The sequence below is a fragment of the Bombus fervidus genome, unplaced genomic scaffold (genome assembly GCF_041682495.2).
Source record: "Bombus fervidus isolate BK054 unplaced genomic scaffold, iyBomFerv1 scaffold0025, whole genome shotgun sequence".
NCBI classification, from domain to species: domain Eukaryota; kingdom Metazoa; phylum Arthropoda; class Insecta; order Hymenoptera; family Apidae; genus Bombus; species Bombus fervidus.
In genome coordinates this window covers 207,501-215,000 of record NW_027212588.1, presented here as the reverse complement: position 1 = coordinate 215,000, position 7,500 = coordinate 207,501, and the positions used below count along the sequence as shown (strand labels likewise).

Sequence of the window (7,500 nt, the reverse complement as noted above, 5' to 3'; positions counted from 1 at the left end):
TGTCAACGCGGATCTCAGGCGCATTTGAAGACGCATTGCCTGGATCCACGAGATCGCACCCTCCCACTGTTGCCCAATTAGCCTCCTGAGAGCTTGTTGCCTCACCGACCAGTCTTAGCTTTTTTCTCTGATATTTGATCTGGTCTAAGGTCTTGTTTGTGAGGATCTTATTTATTTCTTTGTTTGGATATTTATGATTTTTAAATTTTTCATTAAGCTCTCTCAAGAGACTAAGTTCTACTTCCGTCCAATTTTTATCTTTTGGGGGGTCCGGTCCCCTTCTTTTCTGATTTCTTAGGGCAGGGTGCGCATGCCTTTCGTGGGTCGAGAGTCCTCTCTGGGTCCCGAAACTCATGGGACATGCTTCACACTTATATTTTCCCACTGCCTTTTGACCAGTGCCTGTACATTTAGGAATGTGGCACTGGGTCCCATGAAGTTTCGAGAAACTTTTCCCACAGAGACAACTCCATTTAATATTCGCATCTGTATGGTGTAGATCGAGGTGCTTGTTCAGGTCGGATAACGACATGAAGAAAAGGTTTATTCCCTTCTCTTCACATACTGGACACGCAACCCGATCGCCCACTAAAGGTACCGTAATTCCATAACTCGTTGTCCGTTGGCTAGCTTGGTCGTCACCCATGATCCCCTGAGAAGCGGAAAAATCCGCCACGGCGCCTCCGGGATCGAGAGGCGTCGCGTCCGAGGCTTCGGTTGAATCGAACATTGAAACAAGAATATGTGTATCCGAAGTATTTAATTCCATCCATCATCCATCTCATGTCCTTTGATTAGCCAGGTCGTCATAGGTATAAAGGAACGAGTTCCTTGTTGTTGGTTTAACATCCTCCTCTTCACGGTACTCCATTTCCCGTTTCGGCACGGCCGATGATGTTTGTTCAGCTCACGTCCCTTCGTCGCTACACTCCGTTTGGCCATGTCCGCTAACACCCGGGGGATATTTCCCCACGCTAGCGAAGCGAACATGTTACCGGCGGTACCACGAGGAGGTAGGAGTGCAACTTGGATAGACAGGGCCAAGGCCCTGCCTATCCCCGAGTACCTATGACTCCCCAAGGCCCCGCGACAAGGCCGTTATGTAGCGGCCAGACGCTGAGGGCCTCGAGGGGTAGCAATGTGAGGCACGGCCCGGCGGCGCATCGCTTTCCAGATGTTCGTCAATTTGCTCAAAGGGAAAAAAAAAAATTCGCTACGCACGACCAACAAGGGCCGCACGCAGCGAAAATCCCCCCTCGAGTATGCGAATCGAAGTCCAGCGGCGTATTGCTTTCCAGCTCAGCCACCAAACCCGAAACGTGCAGCCTTCCGACAAAAGCACCACCGAACTGCTCGCTCTTAGACCTTCCAAGCACATACAACGCCACGTTGAGCGGTGTATTGCTCTTCCAGTGTGCGCGACTAAGTCCAGCGGCGTATTGCTTTCTGGCGCGTGTCAAAATGATAGCACATACCCAGCTGGCACTGCCGGGGACACCGCCTAGGTGTAGATGGGAATCGATTTAAAGAGAGTCATAGTTACTCCCGCCGTTTACCCGCGCTTTTTTGAATTTCTTCACGTTGACATTCAGAGCACTGGGCAGAAATCACATTGCGTCAACACCCTTGGGGGCCATCGCAATGCTTTGTTTTAATTAGACAGTCGGATTCCCCTAGTCCGTGCCAGTTCTGAGCTGAGCGTTGAATGGCGGCCGAAGAGAACGACCGCGCGCAACGACGATAATTAGATATCGTCGAGCGACGGAAGCCTCGCAGCAAGGAAGATCCGCGGGAGGCCAAGGCACGGGACCGAGCTCGGATCCAGGGTTACGCGACGACCGCGATCGTCTCCATACCCGTTGCAAACGAGAAATGGATAGACCGGGACGCCGTTTCGACCGTTCAGCTCGCCCAGGCCCGGCACGTCAGCCAAACCCGCTTCCCGACCAAGCCCGACACGCCCCGCTCCTCAGAGCCAATCCTTATTCCGAAGTTACGGATCCAATTTGCCGACTTCCCTTACCTACATTAATCTATCGACTAGAGGCTCTTTACCTTGGAGACCTGCTGCGGATATGGGTACGAACCGGCGCGACACCTCCACGTGGCCCTCTCCTGGATTTTCAAGGTCCGAGGGGAAGATCCGGACACCGCCGCAACTGCGGTGCTCTTCGCGTTCCAAACCCTATCTCCCTGCTAGAGGTTTCCAGGGAACTCGAACGCTTATACAGAAAAGAAAACTCTTCCCGGATCTCCCGACGGCGTCTCCAGGTCATTTTGGGTTACCCCGACGAACACTCTTACGAGGGCCCGAATGGTATGCGGTTCCGCTGCCGGGTTCCGGAATAGGAACCGGATTCCCTTTCGCCCAATGGGTGTTTATCTTTCGCTCAACTTTTTTACACATTTTGTGTTATAGCATTTTCGTGTATATATGATCTTAGGACACCTCATCTGCATAGGATTTCTCTTAGGGCTTAGGATCGACTGACTCGTGTGCAACGGCTGTTCACACGAAACCCTTCTCCACGTCAGTCCTCCAGGGCCTCGCTGGAGTATTTGCTACTACCACCAAGATCTGCACCGACGGCGGCTCCAGGCAGGCTCGCGCCCAGACCCTTCTGCGCACACCGCCGCGACCCTCCTACTCGTCAGAGCTTCATGAAGGACGGTCCACGATCGCAATTGATCGAAAGACTCGCGTGCCTTCCCACTTGCCACTGACGGCGGAGTATAGGCGCGACGCTTCAGCGCCATCCATTTTCAGGGCTAGTTGCTTCGGCAGGTGAGTTGTTACACACTCCTTAGCGGATTCCGACTTCCATGGCCACCGTCCTGCTGTCTTAAGCAACCAACGCCTTTCATGGTATCCCATAAGCGTCGACTTAGGCGCCTTAACTCCACGTTTGGTTCATCCCACAGCGCCAGTTCTGCTTACCAAAATTGGCCCACTTGGCACTCTGATCCGACAATTGTATCTCGTGGCTTCATGATCCAAGCAAGCCAGAGATCTCACCCATTTAAAGTTTGAGAATAGGTTGAGGTCGTTTCGGCCCCAAGGCCTCTAATCATTCGCTTTACCAGATGAGACTCGTACGCGTTCGAAGAGAACGGACGAGTGCCAGCTATCCTGAGGGAAACTTCGGAGGGAACCAGCTACTAGATGGTTCGATTAGTCTTTCGCCCCTATACCCAGTTCCGACGATCGATTTGCACGTCAGAATCGCTACGGACCTCCATCAGGGTTTCCCCTGACTTCGTCCTGACCAGGCATAGTTCACCATCTTTCGGGTCCCAACGTGTACGCTCTAGGTGCGCCTCTCCTCGCAATGAGAACGAGACGCCCCGGGAGTGCGGGGCCGCATTGTCTCGCGGCCCATCCTCCCTCGATCGGACACGCGCAACCCACTCAGGGTGGGCACGCGCGCCGATTTTCACTTTCATTTCGCCTTTAGGTTTACAAGTCCCAATGACTCGCGTACATGTTAGACTCCTTGGTCCGTGTTTCAAGACGGGTCCTGAGAGTACCCAAAGCAATAGCGTCGCCGACCGGTAATCAGAGACTCGGCCAGTCCAAGAAATCCGCCAGCCAACAGCTGCCGACGCCCCAGCACGGAATTAAACTCCGTAAAAACTGAGAACGATCGACGATGCTTGCGGCGGTCTAGACGCACACACATTCGAGAATGGATTGGTTGCGGCCCGATACCGTCTAGTGTACCGTCGTGCAGTCGGCCGGGCGACCGAGGGTCTGCCGCGTGCGCCGAAGCGACGCGACAGTCACCCGCTCGGGCCGTAGACCGACACACAACGGGTCGCGACGTTCTACTAGGGGAGAAGTGCACGACTACGACGCCGGAGCGTTCGAATCGAAGGTGGCGTGCCCTCGCCAATGGAACCACGAAGGCCCACCCGGAGCATCGCTCACCAACGATCACCGACGCCGTCGACGATGAATCTCCCCATTCGATCTTTTGGGTTTCTCAGGTTTACCCCTGAACGGTTTCACGTACTCTTGAACTCTCTCTTCAAAGTTCTTTTCAACTTTCCCTCACGGTACTTGTTCGCTATCGGTCTCGTGGTTGTATTTAGCCTTAGATGGAGTTTACCACCAACTTAGGGCTGCACTCTCAAGCAACCCGACTCTAAGGAGAGATCCTCCCGAAACGCGTTCCGGTCACTACGGGCCTGGCACCCTCTGTGGGTACATGGCCCCATTCAAGATGGACTTGGACGCGGTTCGACGTCACGGGATAAACGGATCCTCCCGAACACTACATTTCCCAACGGCGGAACCGCGGGATTCAGTGCTGGGCTAATTCCTGTTCGCTCGCCGCTACTAAGGAAATCCTTGTTAGTTTCTTTTCCTCCGCTTAGTAATATGCTTAAATTCAGCGGGTGATCTCGCCTACTCTGAGGTCGCTTCAACGTCACGACACGGTGACAATTTTTTTTTTCAAAGAAAAAAAAATTTCGTGCCATGTGGGCGCGATTCGAGAAAAGCAAGACGGTTTGATAACAATGCGACAGAGGGTCTTTATTTTTATTTCTCTCTCCGAGAATCGCCTCAAAGAGAAAAAAAAATAAAAAAAAAAAATAATTCGAATAGAATCGAGAACCGTATATTCTATCTCGATAGAGAAACGTTTTATGCATCTCGCCAAAGTGCCTTTTAAACTTCGTTCGTCGTATCATGTTCGAGCTAAGACTCACGCAAGACACCCGTAACGATCTCCGGTTTTTAACGCCCGTCCTCTTTGTATAATATATATATATATACGTGTTATGTATAATATATCTCCCGTAGCCGTTTCTCTCTTCTCGACGATTCCAGCGGTTCCTTGTTTTCGCCTGTTATTGCTGGCACAGAGATCGAACACGCGACATATATATAACATATCGGTTTCTTTGCTCTGTACCAACGACGAAAACGCACGGGAACTCACGCAAGTGGAAAAGCGAGCGCGAGACGTACACAACGGGGTGAATTTATTACTCGGGGACTGGACGACCGGCGATCTGTTAGGATGCGCGGTCCAGCGATAGACGACGAAGAGACATGGGATGACCAACGATCTCTTTTTCTCTAATACTCGGAGCGCCGAAACGCCTTAAAGCAAAAAAAAATCACACGCGCGTACGTCGTACGTACGGCGCGTGTATACCTCGTCTCTAATCAAGTTTCGTTAGTCTTTCTCGAGCCTCGCCAAAGAGGATCGTTCTCTTCCTCTGCGCGATCTCTCCGTGCCAATGTCAGAGATTATTCTCTCTTTCGCACGACGACGAAAACGACTATTTTCGACGATCCGAACAACTTTGTAACGGACTCACATGCACATCTTAAAATCGGGTACAGAAACGTTGCGCAACACCGTGAGCTTTTCTCTTCTTCGTCACCCTTAAATATAGCCGATCGTAGACGCACGCTAGATCGTAACACACTTTTCGTTGATTTCCGACGAACGTGGCTTTGGGCCAGGCGCGCGGGCAGAGAGATACGCGACCGACGGGGAAAAATTCGTCCCGATACATGTACGCGTACTCTCCGATCTCCGCGCAACGCTGGGGATCATCTCCCTAAGTCATCAGCGTTCGAAGAAATCTCGTGTGTCCGTTCCCGGATCTACGGCTTTCTCTGGGTTCGCGAAGAACAGAAAAAAGCACAGAGGATGAAAAACGCAACGACGACCCATCGATGCGACGGTCCTCGTTGTCTTCTCGTCAGTCGTCTCGCGCCTGCAGAATACATCTCTGCCGCACGAACAGACGGAGTGGGTATTCGATCCCTGGGGCTGTACGAGTAAAAACATCTTGATGAAAAGACGGTTGTGTTTCTTTAAGGCACACAGTTTTTCGTTACGCCACCAAGTTTAGGTTTAGGTTTTAATATCTTGGTTCTCTTTTCTCTCCTCTCTCGACTGACTTTGTTCAAAAATATTTTTGCTTTCTCTCAGTCTCGCCAAAAAATTCATTTAAGACGACGTCGGGGGCGCGGTCATTCGTGCTTATCGAAGACTAACAAAACGTAGCAGAGGCTGATACAAAAAGAAAAAAAAATCGGCCACGAAGAAAACTCGCTCTGTGTATCTCGATAACCGCGTCGACGACGACGGTTCTCTCCGCGCTCTTTTAATTCGTATCCTTCTTCTTGCGCTTCGTCCGACTCAGAAACGTTCGTAAAACACGAACGACGGCGGGTTGTCAAGCCAAGAAGGGACAGAGAAGAGACGGAGGTAGTTTTGCGAGTCTCCCGTGAACGCGATAGATTTTTCATATATATTTGTATCGAGAGCATGCGTACGCCGGTCTCCACACGATCCAGCGACGAACGCCGACGAACGTCCAACAATCGCTCGTACGTCGCGTACGAGCCCTCGACCGCTCTTTAATTCGTATTCTTTTGCTTGGCGCTCGTCCTCCGACTCGGAAACGTTCGTTTAAAGATAAAACGAACGACGGCGGGCTGTCGACGAGGCAAGAAAGAACAGAGAGAGACGGACCGAGAGCAACGATACGCAACGCAAGCAGTCTTAGGTTTACGTGAGCAACCCTCAGCCAGGCGTGGTCCAGGAATTGTATCCGTGGACCGCAATGTGCGTTCGAAATGTCGATGTTCATGTGTCCTGCAGTTCACACGTTGACGCGCAATTAGCTGCGTTCTTCATCGACCCACGAGCCAAGTGATCCACCGTTCAGGGTAATCGTTTATGCATGGATTTTTGTTTGTGTACTCGGGTTTTTGTACTCTTATTCTCGGTTCGAAAGAAGCCGATATCCGACAAACGTCCGACCAACGGGAATCGAACGCGCGGAAGTCGCCATATGATTGACGACACGAAAATACGTTCGAAAACGAAATCGGACGGACTGCGCGACGACACACGCAGCCCGCCGACCGGGCGTAAAGTGCATTATAATATATAACAACCAACGAGATCGAAGCTCCGTTCGTCAGGAAACGACGGGGATATAACACCCGATTCTGAATCCTCTGTACAGCACACGATCTCGCGAAGAAAGCGCACGGTGGCTAGCCCATGATATATATATATGTTCGTTCCTCTCGTCCAGTTATTCGAAGCAAACAGCCGATATGCATCTCCATCGTTCGGGTAAAAAAAAATCGATGGGACGCGCACGGTCGTAGTCTTCCTCGCGCGGTCGTTTCTTCCCGATAGCCAGAAGCAGAGTTTGAAAAACTCTAGCGACGGAACGAGGCATTAGACTCTCGACAACGAGGATACAGACACGGCCGGCGGTCCCCTCTGAATCGACTTCGGTGGTTCAGGTAAAAATAAAAAAAATCGATGGGACGCGCACGGTCGTCCTTCCTCTTCCTCGCGCGCGGTCTATTCTTCCCGATAGCCAGAAGCAGAGTTTGAAAAACTCTAGCGACGGAACGAGGCATTAGACTCGCGACAACGAGGATAGAGAGACGGCCGGCGGTCCCCTCTGAATCCACTTTGGTCGCTCAGGTAAAAATAAAAAAAAATTCGAAAG

The 7,500-nt window shown here is 51.5% G+C and overlaps 1 non-coding gene and 1 pseudogene across 1 annotated transcript; both read right to left on the bottom strand.

Annotated features, from left to right (window-relative positions):
• Positions 1-4,422, bottom strand: part of LOC139997033 (large subunit ribosomal RNA) — an 8,521-nt pseudogene extending 4,099 nt beyond the window's left edge.
• A 2,123-nt stretch (positions 4,423-6,545) lies between these two features.
• On the bottom strand, positions 6,546-6,700 carry LOC139997002 (5.8S ribosomal RNA). Its single transcript, XR_011802491.1, has one exon. It is a non-coding gene; the product is annotated as a 5.8S ribosomal RNA (ribosomal RNA).
• Positions 6,701-7,500: the final 800 nt, after the last annotated feature.